This window comes from Phoenix dactylifera, unplaced genomic scaffold (assembly GCF_009389715.1).
Source record: "Phoenix dactylifera cultivar Barhee BC4 unplaced genomic scaffold, palm_55x_up_171113_PBpolish2nd_filt_p 000866F, whole genome shotgun sequence".
NCBI lineage: Eukaryota > Viridiplantae > Streptophyta > Magnoliopsida > Arecales > Arecaceae > Phoenix > Phoenix dactylifera.
This window is the reverse complement of record NW_024068229.1, coordinates 44,354-59,327: the sequence shown is the minus strand read 5'-3', so window position 1 is coordinate 59,327 and position 14,974 is coordinate 44,354. Positions and strand designations below refer to the sequence as shown.

The window sequence follows — 14,974 nt, the reverse complement described above, 5'->3', positions numbered from 1 at the left end:
GCAAATCCCGTGATGCATTCCAAAGCTTCCACGTTCCAGCTCCTCTCGGATCCCTAACAATCCAGCCCCAGCATCTTCCTCGCAGTCCACACGTCCATTCGTGCTTCAGCCGAGCCCGTGTCACATGCGTCCGCCTGCTTCTTTTGCCTCTCCAATCTTGGTTGAGCCTCTCCGCGTCCGGGATACTCGGCAGCCAACACGAGAGGAGCATCCCGTGTGATCAGGGGGTCCACTGGGAGATATAAGGAGCTCTCATTTGAAAACAAAGAAAAAAATAGAGGAGGAGAGCAACAGGGGAGGCCCTGTTTCCGAAAATAAAAAGAAAAAAAAAAGGGGAACAGGAACAGGGGAGACTTTCATATTGATGGCCGGCTAATCCTTTGGTCTAGGGTGATGGGAGAACCCTTGACTTGTTACTTTCTTGGAGTAAACTCTAAACTATTGTTCTATTCAATTTAGATCTTTTGATATGTTTTGATTTCTTGCTTGCCTATGTTGTAGATAGTTCTTTAATGGTTTATATCTATTGATGCATGGATTACTTTATTATTTGATTTGTCGTAGACATAACCGGCACGACGAATGCTTAGAAATTGAGTTCGTGTATTCAAACAATATATTCCATGATTAGATCTATCCTACATTTGAACTTTTAAATCAGAAACCGTAGAGTTTATATCTTGAATGTATTATTGTCAAGGGGGATTCCGGATCCCTAACCATCTCTTTATTATCGAACTTAATCTATTAATTAGTTTCTCTAAACTTCAAAACATCATCTTAATCCACATATTTATTGAATTAATTAATCTAAAATTATATTAAATAATCTTAAATATATTTCGTTCCCTGAGGATTCGACCTCGGACTCCCGAGATTTTACTACTTGTACGATTCTCCTGCACTTGGGGGAACAATTTTATTTTTGCATCAACAAACTTCTCAAAATAACCCACCCTTGGATTAATGCCAAGTGTCCAATCCATATGCCCAAGGTGCCATCAAATCAATGCATGACAAGTGTCATTGGATCTAGAGATTAGAACCTAATCCAATTAGGTTTGAACCCATTCATGGCGCCATGATCAAGTCCTAATCACATTAGGTCTTGATCAATTTCCAAGATAAGCCTAATTCCTAATCAAATTAGAACTTAGGCTAACTCCTAATCACATTTGAATAATTAATTGGGAGCATGCATCCAACGACGCCATGTGGACTTTAAAGTTCGCATAGTGTGAACACGACTTAAGTCATATTCATCCTACGACGACATGTAAACTTTAAAATCCGCACAAATTCTGGTTTAATCCAATTGACCCAATCATGAACCCAAATCAATTTGGGTCGAACCCAATTTAATTTGGCTCATTTAAATAGCCCAATTGCAATCCAATTGCAATCAATTCTTCTTAATTTTTCTTTCATTAACTCACTAACACTTAGTGGGTTAATTCAATTACCAATCATATTGATGATTGATTTATATTGTGATTTCAAATCACAATTATGATAGTCTGACTAATTAAATCCTCTATGTGTGTGACCCCGTAGGTTCTATTCTGACAGGTAGTAAAACATATTGAGATCTCCATCCCAATATCACTGAAACTCCTTTCAGTGGACTGAAACAATTTCAGTTCTACTCTTAGGGTTCACTGATCACCTAGTGAATGCCTTCGAGTCTCACAATCCACTAGTGATACCTAGCGGTATGTGGTGGCAACCTAGCAGAATGGAATATCTGAACCTCTTGGTAATGTTAGCGTATGATACAGTCCCTCTATCATGGATTTCAACGTGACGGAGGTTATGGATATCTCGTCAAACCCCATCGTCCGTCATATGTCAAATTTATTCGACTTCCAGTTCGAGATATGGAAAACTTTTTTTCCAAAATACCTGGCCAAAAATTTATCGAACTCAGTCTCATAAATCACATAGGATCACTCCTAATCTATCAAGGTCGATAGATCCCATCTAGATGCAACCCTATTCCAAAATGAACCTATTGCAGCCAATCCGCACTACAAGGATCCGAATGGCTAGAGCCCAAGTTCACATGCTCATCAAACTACAGAAACCTCACAGTGAATAGCTGAGGCATCGCAGGTCAAAGGACCAGGCATACAACTGCAGCATAAGTAGTCATTGACGAGTGGATAGACATCCATGTGACTACTTTCTTTGGTCACGCTCAGTACCTTGTTCTCTAACAAGTACTCGCATAATCACTCCAGTGTCTCTACACTGTGGACTCGAGACTCGTCCATCTGACTAAGTGATATGTGCACTAATCTCCGCGGATCGATCACCGTCCCTCGTGATGGATCCATCGATCAGGAGCATTTAAAAATTAATCCCTAATGACACATGCCTCAAATTCTCAACTCCTTGAGAATATGTGTCATCATCTATTAATTTCTTGGACGATTAATGGACAGATACAAACATGAATGAAAAACAAATTGCCCAGTCTTATTTATTGATTACAAAGATTACAAATATGCGTCAGCCACATTGGCTTCTAAGGCATACTTCTAACAATACCATGTTGTGTGAAAGCAACCTCCCAAAGTATTTTTGGGCTGAAGTTGTAAACACAGCATGTTACATCTTAAATAGAGTTTTGATGAGACCAATCTTAAAGAAAACACCTTATAAACTTTGAAAGAATAGAAAACCAAATTTAAGTTATTTTCATGTTTTTGGTGGTGAATGTTTCATTCATAATAATGGCAAAGACAACCTTGGTAAGTTTGATGCCAAGTCAGATGAAGGTATCTTTTTGGGATACTCTTTATCTAGCAAAGCATATAGAGTCTTCAACAAGAAAACTCTTGTTGTTGAAGAATCTATTCATGTTATCTTTGATGAATCTAATAGTACTTCCTCTAACAAGGAAGTTGCTTCTGATGATGATACAGGTATTCTTGAAGACAAGATGGAAAGAGTGAACATCCATGAAGAAGAATTATAGAAACCTGAAGAAAATCAAGAAAACCATGAAGAAATAGCAGATCATGATCTACCAAAGGCTTGGAGGTATGCATATGGTCACCTTAAAGAGTTAATCATTAGTAATCCATCTCAACAGGTAGGAACAAGAGCGTCTCTTAGAAATTTAAGGAATCATTTAGCTTTTGTTTCACAAATTGAACCTAAAACTATAGAAGAAGCTGAAAATGATGTAAATTGGATCAATGCCACACAAGAGGAATTAAATCAATTTACAAAAAATAATGTTTCAGACTTAATCGAAAGACCAAAAGACAAGTCAGTCATAGGAACAAAATGGGTATTTAAAAATAAATTAGATGAAAATGGTATAGTTGTAAGAAACAAGGCTAGACTTGTTGGAAAAGGATATAATCAAGAAGAAGAAATTAATTTTGATGAAACTTTTGCACATGTAGCTAGACTTGAAGCTATTAGACTATTACTTGCATTTGCATGCTTTATGAATTTCAAATTATTTCAAATGGTTGTTAAAAGTACATTTTGAAATGGATATATAACTGAGGAGGTATATGTAGAACAACCTCCAAATTTTGAAAGCCATATATATCCTGATCATGTTTTCAAATTGAACCACTTTATGGTTTAAAGCAAGCCCCAAGAGCTTGGTATGAAAGACTTAGTAAAATTTTTTTGGAACATGATTTTACTACAGGATATGTAGAAACAAAATTGTTTTTGAAAAAAAAAAGATAAAGACTTGTTAATAGTACAGATCTATGTAGATGACATTATATTTGGTACTACTAACAATAATCTTTGTCAAGATTTTGCTAAACTAATGTAGGAAGAATTTGAGATGAACATGATGTGTGAACTGAACTTTTTTCTTGGACTTCAAATCAAACAACTAAAGAAAAGGATCTTCATCAACCAAACAAAGTACATCAAGAAAATGCTTAAGAAGTTTAGGATGGAGATCAACAAATCAATTGGCACGTCCATGAGCTCCTCATGCAAATTAGATAAAGATGAATCAGATATGAATGTTGATCAAAAGCTTAACAGAGGTATGATTGGATCACTTCTTTACCTTACTATTAGTAGACATAATATCATGTTTAGTGTTTATATGTGTGCTAGATATCAGTCCAATCCTAAAGAATCACATTTACTTGTTGTTAAAAGAATATTTAGATATTTAATTGGAACAAATAATGTAGGCTTATGGTACTCAAAAGAATCAAACATAAACTTAATTGGGTACACTGATGCTGACTTTGCTGGATGTAAATTAGATAGAAAAAGCACTAGTGGTACATATCAAATTTTCAGCGAAAACTTAATTTCATGGTTTAGCAAAAAGCAAAATTCTATTGCACTGTCTACGGCGGAAGCCGAATACATTACGGCCGGAAGTTGCTGTGCATAGATTCTATAGATTAAGCAGCAACTAGAGGATTATGGCATTAAGCAATCTAAAATTCTCATAAAATGTGATAATACTAGTGCTATAAACTTAACTAAAAATTCTATACAACATTCTAGAGCTAAGCACATTGAGATAAGACATTATTTCATAAGAAATCATATACTGAATGATGATATAATGCTTGAGTTTGTTTGTACTGATAGACAATTAGCTGATATCTTTACCAAATCCTTGAGTGAGGATAGATTTTGTAGTCTTAGAAGAGATTTAGTAGTATTTGATCCTTTCCAATATAATTTTCTTACTCTTATTATTTTTTCTCTTCTTATCTTGAAATTCAATTTGATTTGAGCTTTTTTTTTGACAAATCTTTTCATTTGATATCACCTAGACTCTTTTTGGAACAATAAAATTGAATATCTTTGGGCGAGACAGGGCTTGAGCCGGCTTGAGTAAAATTTGAGTCGACTCGTGTTCGAGTCGTCTCGCGCAGATAGGCGAGATGTCTCGAGGTCGGGACGACGGCTTTTTAACCTAGCCAAGTCATCTCCTCTCTCTCTTCTTTCCACTTCTATAGCCCTATAAACCTTTCTTCCATGCTCAAGGTTCCTCCATTGACCTTTTTCTCTCTTCCTTTCCCTTGATTTCCCCCTAATGGCATCGAGAAGGACATCCACGTCCTGTGGAAAATGTCCTCTTGTGTCAAGTGGTTCGGAACGGAGGATGAAGGCGAGGAATGAGCTGACTCAGAAAGAGTCAACTGTTCATCCTCCCCTAAGGCCCACCATTTCAATCTCTCGCAGGGTAGAACGGTTACCACAAGAAGGAAAGTGGATTTCCACTTCCTTACGCGAGAAGGGTTTACCCTAGGAGAGAAGATAAAAGCCTTAGGGTGGGAGTACTTGTGTTCTTTAGATTTACCTACTTACCCTAGTTTGATGAGAGAATTTTTTCATTTCTATAGGTGGGGGAGCAGGAGGTTTAGCTGGCACTGTTAGAGACATTAGGATAACCCTAACCAAGGAGTTTCTAGCTGACTTGTTGAATCTCCCTAGGGAAGGATCAGCCTCCACTACCCGTTCCGATAGAGAGGGATCTCTTAGAGCCATTTTAGGTAGGAACATTGTCAATCCTTTAGAAGAAGTCTTTGCCAATCAACTATTAGTAGAGATGAGACTACCTCTTAGTATTGTTGGTAGGGTCATCTTTTCCAAGAGTGGTTGTTTTGACTTTATATCTAGGAGAGACTTGGTAGTAATGCACTGTGTTGTAGAGGGTCTTCCTCTTAATTTACCTAGAATGATGATTTCTTATATAGGAAAAGCAGCAACCAAGTCTAAGGCCAGTTTGCCTTATGGGATGGTCTTTACACTCATTTTTATGGAGTTTAGTGTTCCCATATTCGAGGATGAGCCCTCCTGACCTCTAAGGCACAATGATTATTACAATGAGAAACCCTTCAGAGGATGGGCTTTCATAAGGTAGATGGCCAGTGGGTCAAGAAATCTAACTATGTAGAGGAGACTACACCTACAAGAGCCCCACCTTCTTCTCCTCCTACTAATGCACCCACTACTAATCTTCCTATATCTTTTTCTGAGCCATCTTCACCCAGACTACCTTCTCCCAGACCTGCTCATCCTGCCCCTTCTTCTACTGATCAGTCCACCCCACTCAGTCTGACGGACGACCAGCTGCGGAGGTTAGCCTCCATGTTGGCTGATGAGATGGCCTCCCAAGGCCAGTCCAGTGGAGTGAGTCGTGAGAAGCTGTCCAGACTGACATCCTCAATTGATGAGCTATCTCACCGTTTGTTGACTTTGGAGCGCAGTTTACCTCGGCAGCTTCAACCCCTGATGGACGAGCTGGCGACGATTGCAAGCGGCTTTCGGTTGTGGAGGTCTCGGGCCTCGCAGATATATCTACTTTTGCTTGAGAGGTTGCCTCCCTCAGGAGGAGGATTGAGATGTCAACTGCTCAGTTTGAGACATCCCTGCATGATTTTTGCTTGATCCAAGGATGCCACTTCCTGAACATCTTATCCTCCTTGGAGCGCTTGATCAGGCGGATGGAGCAACAGCATGGTGGACCTACTTAGTCTAGAAGGACTTCTGCACAGCCTTCCACCTCTAGATCTGTGCCACCTTCTCATGGCTTAGGATTCACCAGTGACCCTTACATTATTGAGCTTCCATCAGACTTAGATTCAGACTCTGAGCATTCTGACTTATGATGTATTTTAATGTATCTTGTAATGAATTTTTGATATATGCCAATGTATTTGATGTATTTAGTGATATGTACTCACTTTTGTAATCATTGATGTAATCAACTTTTTGATGCAATAAAATGATAGTAATTTTTTTTGCAATGCAATTATTGTGTATCTTCTTTGCTTTAGTTGAATGAAAATTTCTCCCTTATGTGTTTTCTAACTCACCTTTTGCTAATGACAAAAAAGGGGAGAAGTACTTGCAAATTACTAAAGGGAAGAGTATAGCAAAGTAAATACTCCAATCTTAAGTAAAAGCAAAACAAGCAAAGTATACTCCAATCTTAAGTAAAAGCAAAATACAAGCAAAGTATACTCCAATCTTAAGTAAAAGCAAAACAAGCAAAGTATACTCCAATCTTAAGTAAAAGCAAGACAAACAAAGTATACACAAATCTTAAGTAAAAGCAAAACAATTGAAGGATAAAGCTTAAAAATGTATGTACAATTCCAAATGAAATGAGGAGTTTAAAGCTTAAAAGCTTATTGAGTACACCTTTCATAAATCGAATGCATAATTTCAGTCATGTATATTCTATCCAATTTTTTTTGATATCTATTAGTTTTGACTTAATACTTTGTATGTGTAAATTTACTTGCATATACTCAGTATTTTGTCATCATCAAAAGGAAAAAGATTGTTGACCCCCTATTTGATTTTGATGAGCCCAAAACACATGAGTATATTTCTTATGGTACTAATGAATTTAAGTGAGTGTTTTAGGAGAAAATACATAAAAACTTAAGAGAAATCCATTAGAAGAAGGTTCACAAGAATTAAGATGAGTTAAACATTTAGTTTGAACCTTATTTACACTTGGACAGTCCATGAGACGTCTCCCACAGTGGACGAGACGTCTTCGGCACTTAGAAAGTGGTCTGGCACACCCTCGAGCCAACTTATGCCTAAGGAGAGTCGACTCTTGCAGAAAGATAGAAGACTGTCTCAATGTGCCAGTGCACGAGACATCTCTAGCAGAGCATGAGCCATCTCCCACAGTGAAGAACAGTTTAGCTCTTTTCTCCGGTCAGAATGCGAGATGCCTTCTTCAGAGTGCAAGCCGTCACCTTCAAAGAAAAGATAGAAGAGTATGTTTTGCAAGCTGTGCGCAAGCCGACTCCTACAGAGTGCTAGTTGTCTCCCGCAGATGAAAGCAGAGACTCAGTTTTAATGAGGCAGAGCATGAGCCGACTCCGGACTGTTGCGAGCCGTCTTTCGAAAGAATAGAAGTTCAAATTTGAAGAAGCCGTGCGCGAGCCGACTTCCAACTTACACGAGTCGTCTCCCACAGGATTAACAAAAATTCAATTCTGAAGAGTCCGATCTTGATTCGACTCCAGACAGACTCGAGACGTCTCCAACCTGAGACGAGCCGACTCACAGAATGGTCGGGACATCTCCAAATCTGCTGGCACTCCAACGGCTAGTTTGTCATAACTTCCAAAAGTGGCAGAACGGCTATATTTTACCCCCTAACGGCTATTTCTCTGGTAGAAGACAATAAGAAGGGGTGTTTAATAGTTTTTCAAAAAAGAAACTTAGTGATCATAAAGAGCATTTAAGAGAAAGACTTTAAAAGAGCATTCAAGAGCCATTCAAAGCAAAAGAGAGAAGAAAAGCATCTTGAGTGAATTGCAAAGCTTCCTCTCCAATTAATACTGCCTCAGTGATCCTCAACCTTTTGTGCAATCAAAAGAGGGTCAAGTAAAGAAGAAGCCAAAGTTCTTCCGGCAGCGATCCTTGTTTATAGGACTTCATTCCTTTACTCCTATTATTTAAATTGTTATATTTACTCATGTAAAGAAGCTTGTACTTGTTTAAAACAATCTTTTCATATTTTGTAACTTGATTCAACTAGGAAATTGAATCAAGGGGTTAAGGCATTGTCCAAGCCTGTGAATTGGACTGTGTTCAACAAAGTTTGGTTGGAGTTTGGTTCTAGTTGGTAATCTAGGAAAAACCAACTGGGTTCGTTGTGATCCAAGAAAAAACAACGAGTTGGGTTGTGAACTCAAAACAACCAGGTTGTAATCGGAGAATTGTAGTGAACTCCCAAGTGAGTTTGGGGAGTGGACGTAGGAGCAAGTGTTAGCTCCGAACCACTATAAATCTTGTGTGTTTGTGTTGTGGTTTATTATTCTTCCTTTCTTTACAACTTTTCTATAACTACTTTAGTTGCTTCTGCTTAAAATCTAGAAAGCTTTCCTTAGTAAAATTTGAGTTGCTTATTTTTTTTAAGGACCCAATTCATCCCCCCCCCCTCTTGGGTTGTCTTCTGGGCAACAATTATATTTACAATATTCTTCGGAAAACATAAAAAATGTACACATAAAACTCCTAAACAAATAGTCTAAGAGCTATCAGGGGTCGATGGTATCATCATCATCATCTCTATGAGTATCACGAACCTACAACGAAAAGATAGAAACTTTAGAAGTGAAGAATACAAAAATTAGAAATTATTATAAATCATTAAGCTAATAGAAAAATACATGATAATTATGTAAAATATTCAATTAGATGTAGTTATTTATCTAAGGAGGGACAAACCTATGCAACAAAGATGCAATCTAGTCAAGTTGAGCCATCAAAAATTGTATCTCTATTTGATGTCTCTGCCTCATCTCCTCCATCTTTGTCCAATGGCTCTACCTCATCTCCGCTATTGCTACCTTTAGACTACAAATCTCTACAATGCTACTACTATGTCTGGCATCCGGGGTATATCTGCTCACTGCAAACAACTGAGTAGGGATAACTCTAATGCCATAACCCCTTTCTCAACCATAACACTCTAGTCCCATCAATTCGGCAAATACCTCTTCTTCGATGCGAGTGGTCTCACTAGACACGCTTTGCAATAAGGGATGTAGCCCTGTCCTATATTTTAGAAGAAAAAAAAGTCAAATATTAATGTTTGAAAAATTAAACTACAAATCATTGCACAAATCGATTATCAATATATACAACTATCTCTCTTGACTCCTCCTGGACAAAGCTACTATCTCGGTGGGGGTGAGTCATCCTGTAGAACTTCACCTCACCAAGCTCCCTCCTATGCTCTTCCATCTACAATAAAAAGTATATGGTATATGATACATAATGCATGATATGTGATATATGATAGAAGATACATGGTTCATGATACACATTATATGATTCATGATACATATTATATGATACATGATATATGATACATAATATATAGTACATAATACATAGTTCAATATGAAGATTAAAGTTTCAATTTGAATTAAAGAAGCCAAAGAGTTCTAATAAAACTCATAAGTATCATGATACATGGTACACGATACATGATACATAGTTTGAAATATGAATTCATACATATTTTGAGTAGTTTGAAATACATCAGAGTTTCAAAGAAACATACGAATTCATCTTTATGCCTCGCATAATTCTTTGAGCCTGATGTGTGAGGAACCGCCTAAGATTCTCAAGCAGCTCTACCAATATCGAAATATGTCTGCCAAAAAAAGTAAACAATGTAATATATTTGATGTATATATTTGCAATCTATATTAGTAATAAATATAATATAAGGTATTGAGAGAGTATACACAACCTGTAGTGAACAAGCTCCCTCCACTGATGAGAGTATATATCAGGAGGACAATTACGAGCAATCTCCTCCTTTATCATACCCTCACTCTTATAGTTTGTCTCCAATCTTATGTTCTTTCCATTTGCAGTTGAGGGACTTTAGCAGCCAGTTATGGCTCTCTAGAGGGAGAACAAACTTACTCTACACCAAAGTAATGAATGTCATAACAATGTTAAATAAAAAATTATAATCATGATAGCAAGCAAATTAATATACAATATCAAATTAAATTCTTACCCGTACAACTCTAAGAAGCTCAACCTTATATGAAGAAAGTATATCATTCTATTTAACAAAGTTGAGCGGACACAATTGACCTTTTCGTGCAACCGATCCTAGAAAACTTGCTAAAATGTTTCCAGCTTTCTTGATGGGCCGCCCCAGTTCATTACATCAGATGACAATCTTCTCACCCTCATGAAGCTACCGCACATTTTTTGCTCGAGTGGCACCCCATCTCGTCCTCACTCTCTCCTGTCCATCATTAAAAATGTAATAAAATATGTATCAAAAATTGAAAATAAATGAATTAAAATATTTAAATTGTAATAGAAATTGTTGCCCAAGGTGCAACCCAAAAGGGGGGATGAATTGAGTTTTCTAAAAAAATATGTTCCCAAATTAACTTTGAATTGAATGCAGCGAAATGATAAGGTGTTATCTTACTTAAGCTCCAGGCAGTTACAAGTAAACAGTGAAGAATTAAGCTAGAGCAACTACATTATGCAAGCATGAAAGTAAACCAAAATGCACAAGAAATATACTACAAATACAAGCATGTATAGTGGTTCGGGGCACCCCAAGCACCTACATCCACTCCCCAAACGTCCTCTTGGGAATTCACTATAATCCCACCGATTACAGTTCGATTGTTTTACAAGCTCACAACTGATAAGTGCGGAATAATTTATAACTTATCAATGTTCTTAACTGATAAATACGTATTTTACCATAAAATTGAATAATAAATTTAAAATATAGTAAGAAGTAAATAATTATTTTCTTAAATCAGACTCTGGCCTTATCTCTCTCTTGGTTGCAATCTTCCATGAAAACTACAGGAAAACATATAAGGAGGAGATTGTGTTGATCCGATTTATTAACCTGATGGAGTTGTAATCAAGCTAAGGGTATAATTAAATGGGCTTTGGTCCTGGTTAGATTGTATGGAAAAATATTTGATTAACCCTTTTATTAAGTCACAGTCTGATCTGGTTGAGTTCAATCTGAAGCGGTTTAGTAAGAATTAAATGTCATTGGGCTCAAGAACAAGTTCAAGCAAATCAACAATCATGATCCACCTCAAACCCAAAGTCAATTCCTTGCGTGCCTTCATATAAAATTTATAATTTAAAACAAAAAAAAAATAAAAATAAAAATAAAAATAAAAATAATGATAATTTCGGGAAGAAGCAATGTATTCACTGTTCATATGAACAGTGTCCCGTGAAAACACTGTTCATATGAACAGTGCACAAAAAAAATATATATATATAAAAAATAAATAAATAAAAACATAAATAAATAAATAAATAAATAATATATATATAAATAGATTCCACTGTTTATCTTCTTCCTCCCGCTGCCAAACCTTCCCGTGATCCCGCCTCGCTCACAACAACTCGATCCCCCATCATCCGCGTGCCAAATCCAAGAGAGAGATCAGCCGTGCATCTTCCGCATCCGGCCATGGCGTCGTCTTCATTCCCGGATGCTCCGCCGGCGATCACTTCTCCGCTGCAATCAACGAGCCGCTCCAACCGTCGGGAATCAAATGCTCCGCATCAGCCCGTTCCAGCACGAGTTCCACGGGGTGCAGCCAGCGACTGGATCCCCCGCCTCTCCTTCTGATCGTAACGCTTCCAATTCATCATTCAACAGCACCCGGACACCTGCAACATCTTTCCGTCCGGATTCATCCCTAACACCAAGCCGTGATCGGCTCCCAATCGCTGGAAACCCAGCTCGGCATTCATCTACAGCTCAGTCCCCGGCTTCTCCGAGATCCAGATACTCCGCATCAGCACCTCCCATCGATCCCGCGGCCATCTCATCTTCTTCCCTCCACCTCCCGTCGATCCAGCGGCCGGCTTCATTTCCGGCCATTACAATCAAACGCTCCACGGATCCCTCCCAAGATCCAGCCACGCCATTGACGCCATTCATCCACTATAAAAGGAGGAGGGCGTTCGGTGGCAGAGGAGAGGGCGGTTGAGAAGAAAGAAACAGGGGAGAGGCTCTGTCTCGGTGAAGAAGAAGAAGAAGAAAGCCGAGAGAAAGAAATAAAAAAAGAAGAGAGAGGGGAGGAAAGAGAAGAGTTTGTGATATTTTGGGAAGAATGAGAGGTGCTCAATTTCATTTGAAGATGGGAGGTCGTCCGGAAGCCATGCTTGGCTAAACATCCAATCTAGGGCTGGATGAAGCCCTAGCAATGTATCAGGGCATTGTGGTTCTTATTTTTTTAATTATTTTGGAGCTTGTTTAAATTCTTATCTTCAATGAAATATTTCTCTTATGATGTTTAAACCTTGAGCATGCCATTTACTATTCGTGTTTGCTAAAGTAGTCTAAGATAATCCATGCCTAGGAAGATGAGGTGTGCTGCACCCTAGATTAGCATACTTAGGTAGACACTTCATTCTATACCGAAGATGGATTTTCCTAAAACTCTTTATGTTTTTTTAAAAGGCTTGTAGCCAATTTGCATGCCTTTCCAAAAGATAAAAATTAAGAACACAATCCCTAATGCCATGCTACGCGGTGGATTCGAAACCCTAGATCCATCTACTTTGATAAATTTCAATTCGTACTTATAGATTAATTTAGTTAAATCAAGTTAGCAAATTCTTCTTCGTGATTTATTTTTAAAAGAAAAATAACTTATCTCCAATCCCTGTGGACCGACACCCGTAATCACTATCCTACGGGATATGTGCTATTGCGTGGTTTATTTTTGAAATTGAAAAGAACCAATCAATTTTTGGCGCCGTTGCTGGGGATTGCTAGCATAGTTATTTTTCTTATTAAAATTTTTTTAAAAAAATTAAAAAAAAATTCTTTAAAAAAAAAATTTCTATTATTGTTACTTTTCTTATCTTCTTTTTCTCCCTTACTAATTTTTATTTATTTTTTTTATATATTATTTGATCAGGAATCGAGGAAAAAATTTGGGATGATCAAAAGGAGACCTGCTGGAAAAGAAATGCTGTAGAGGTTTAAAAAAAAAATAAATTGCTGGGAAAATTTCCTTTGGTAACCTCTAAACTTTTCTTATTTAAATTAATTATTGGCTTGAAATTTTGTGGTGATTGTTTGATTTTAATTATAGCAAAATTGTGAATGCATGCCTGATACACATACACAAATCAATCTGCACATAGTAAGGGCAATCACCCCAACAAGATAAGAGCCGGATTTCATCACCGGACTCTTGCCCAACTTAGGTGAACTCAATCTCACATAGTGTCACTTCAATTAAAATCAATTAGACATTGGCTCCTAGGGACATTCGAGCTCAATAGGACGAAGATCACCGAAAGTTGCACCAATTTCGCTCTGTGGCTTAGTTGATGTCTAGGCAAGCTTTGTCCCTATAAGGGAGACAGTTCATCTGTTCGAGGCAAGTGGGTTTTAAGTGGGACCTTTGCGAACGCATCGTGACCCCTCCACTTACCTGGGAGCTTACCTGGTCAACTCGGTTCATTAGACCGGATTGGAGGCTTAGGTGCCCTCTTCAAACCAGTTAGGAGCTATCTAGTGATTTTAGGACAAAGACTAGGATTGATATGCTTTTCTCTTTTATTGCATGCTTGATTGATCGAGTACTAGTGTATGCACGGTAGTCGTTCTAGAGTACAAAACCTATTACCTTTTGACCCTGAAATAGAACGAACCCTTAGGAACATTCGAGCTAAGATCAAAACATTAGGATCATCCCCACCTCTTAAGATGGCTGAAGAACAACCCAAACTCCTGAGGGAGTACTTTACTCCCACTATTTACACTTCCCCATCTTGCATTCGATTACCTGAGGTAGCAGCTGTACAATATGAAATAAAGTCTAGTGTGATCCAAATGCTCCCATCTTTTTATGGGCTCACCAACGAAGACCCATACAAACATTTAGATGAATTTGTTGAGATTTGCACCACTGTCAAGATTCAGAACTTCACTGAGGATGCCCTGAAACTTAGGTTATTCCCCTTCTCCCTTAAAGATAGAGCCAAACAATGGCTGAATTCTTTAGAAGCTAACTCAATTCGTTCTTGGGATCAAATGCAACAAGAATTCCTTAAAAAATACTTTCCTATAGGAAGAACGAACCAGTTTAGACGTGCCATTACAAGCTTCTCCCAAACCGAGGGAGAAGAATTTCATGAAACTTGGGAGAGATTTTGGGACCTAATCCGTAAATGCCCTCATCATCAAATACCTAAGTGGCAGCTAGTGCAATGTTTCTATGACGGTTTGACGGAACGAAACCATCAGATGATCGATGCTGCATGCGGGGGGACTTTCATGCTTCGAAATGAGCATGAAGCATGGCAACTATTTGAAAATCTTAATGAAAACTCCCTCCACCATGCTTCATGTTCTCGTCAAGCATCCCCAAATTTTCAAAGAAAAGGGGCCATTTGTGAAATAAGTCATTCTATGGACCTGTCTAGCAAGGTAGATGCATTGTCCCAT

General features: G+C 38.0%; 1 non-coding gene across 1 annotated transcript; it reads right to left on the bottom strand.

The window, feature by feature from the left end:
* Window positions 1-14,609: 14,609 nt before the first annotated feature.
* LOC120107450 lies at window positions 14,610-14,715 on the bottom strand. The gene has a single exon (XR_005509215.1). It is a non-coding gene; the product is annotated as a small nucleolar RNA R71 (small nucleolar RNA).
* Between the last annotated feature and the right edge of the window lie 259 nt (window positions 14,716-14,974).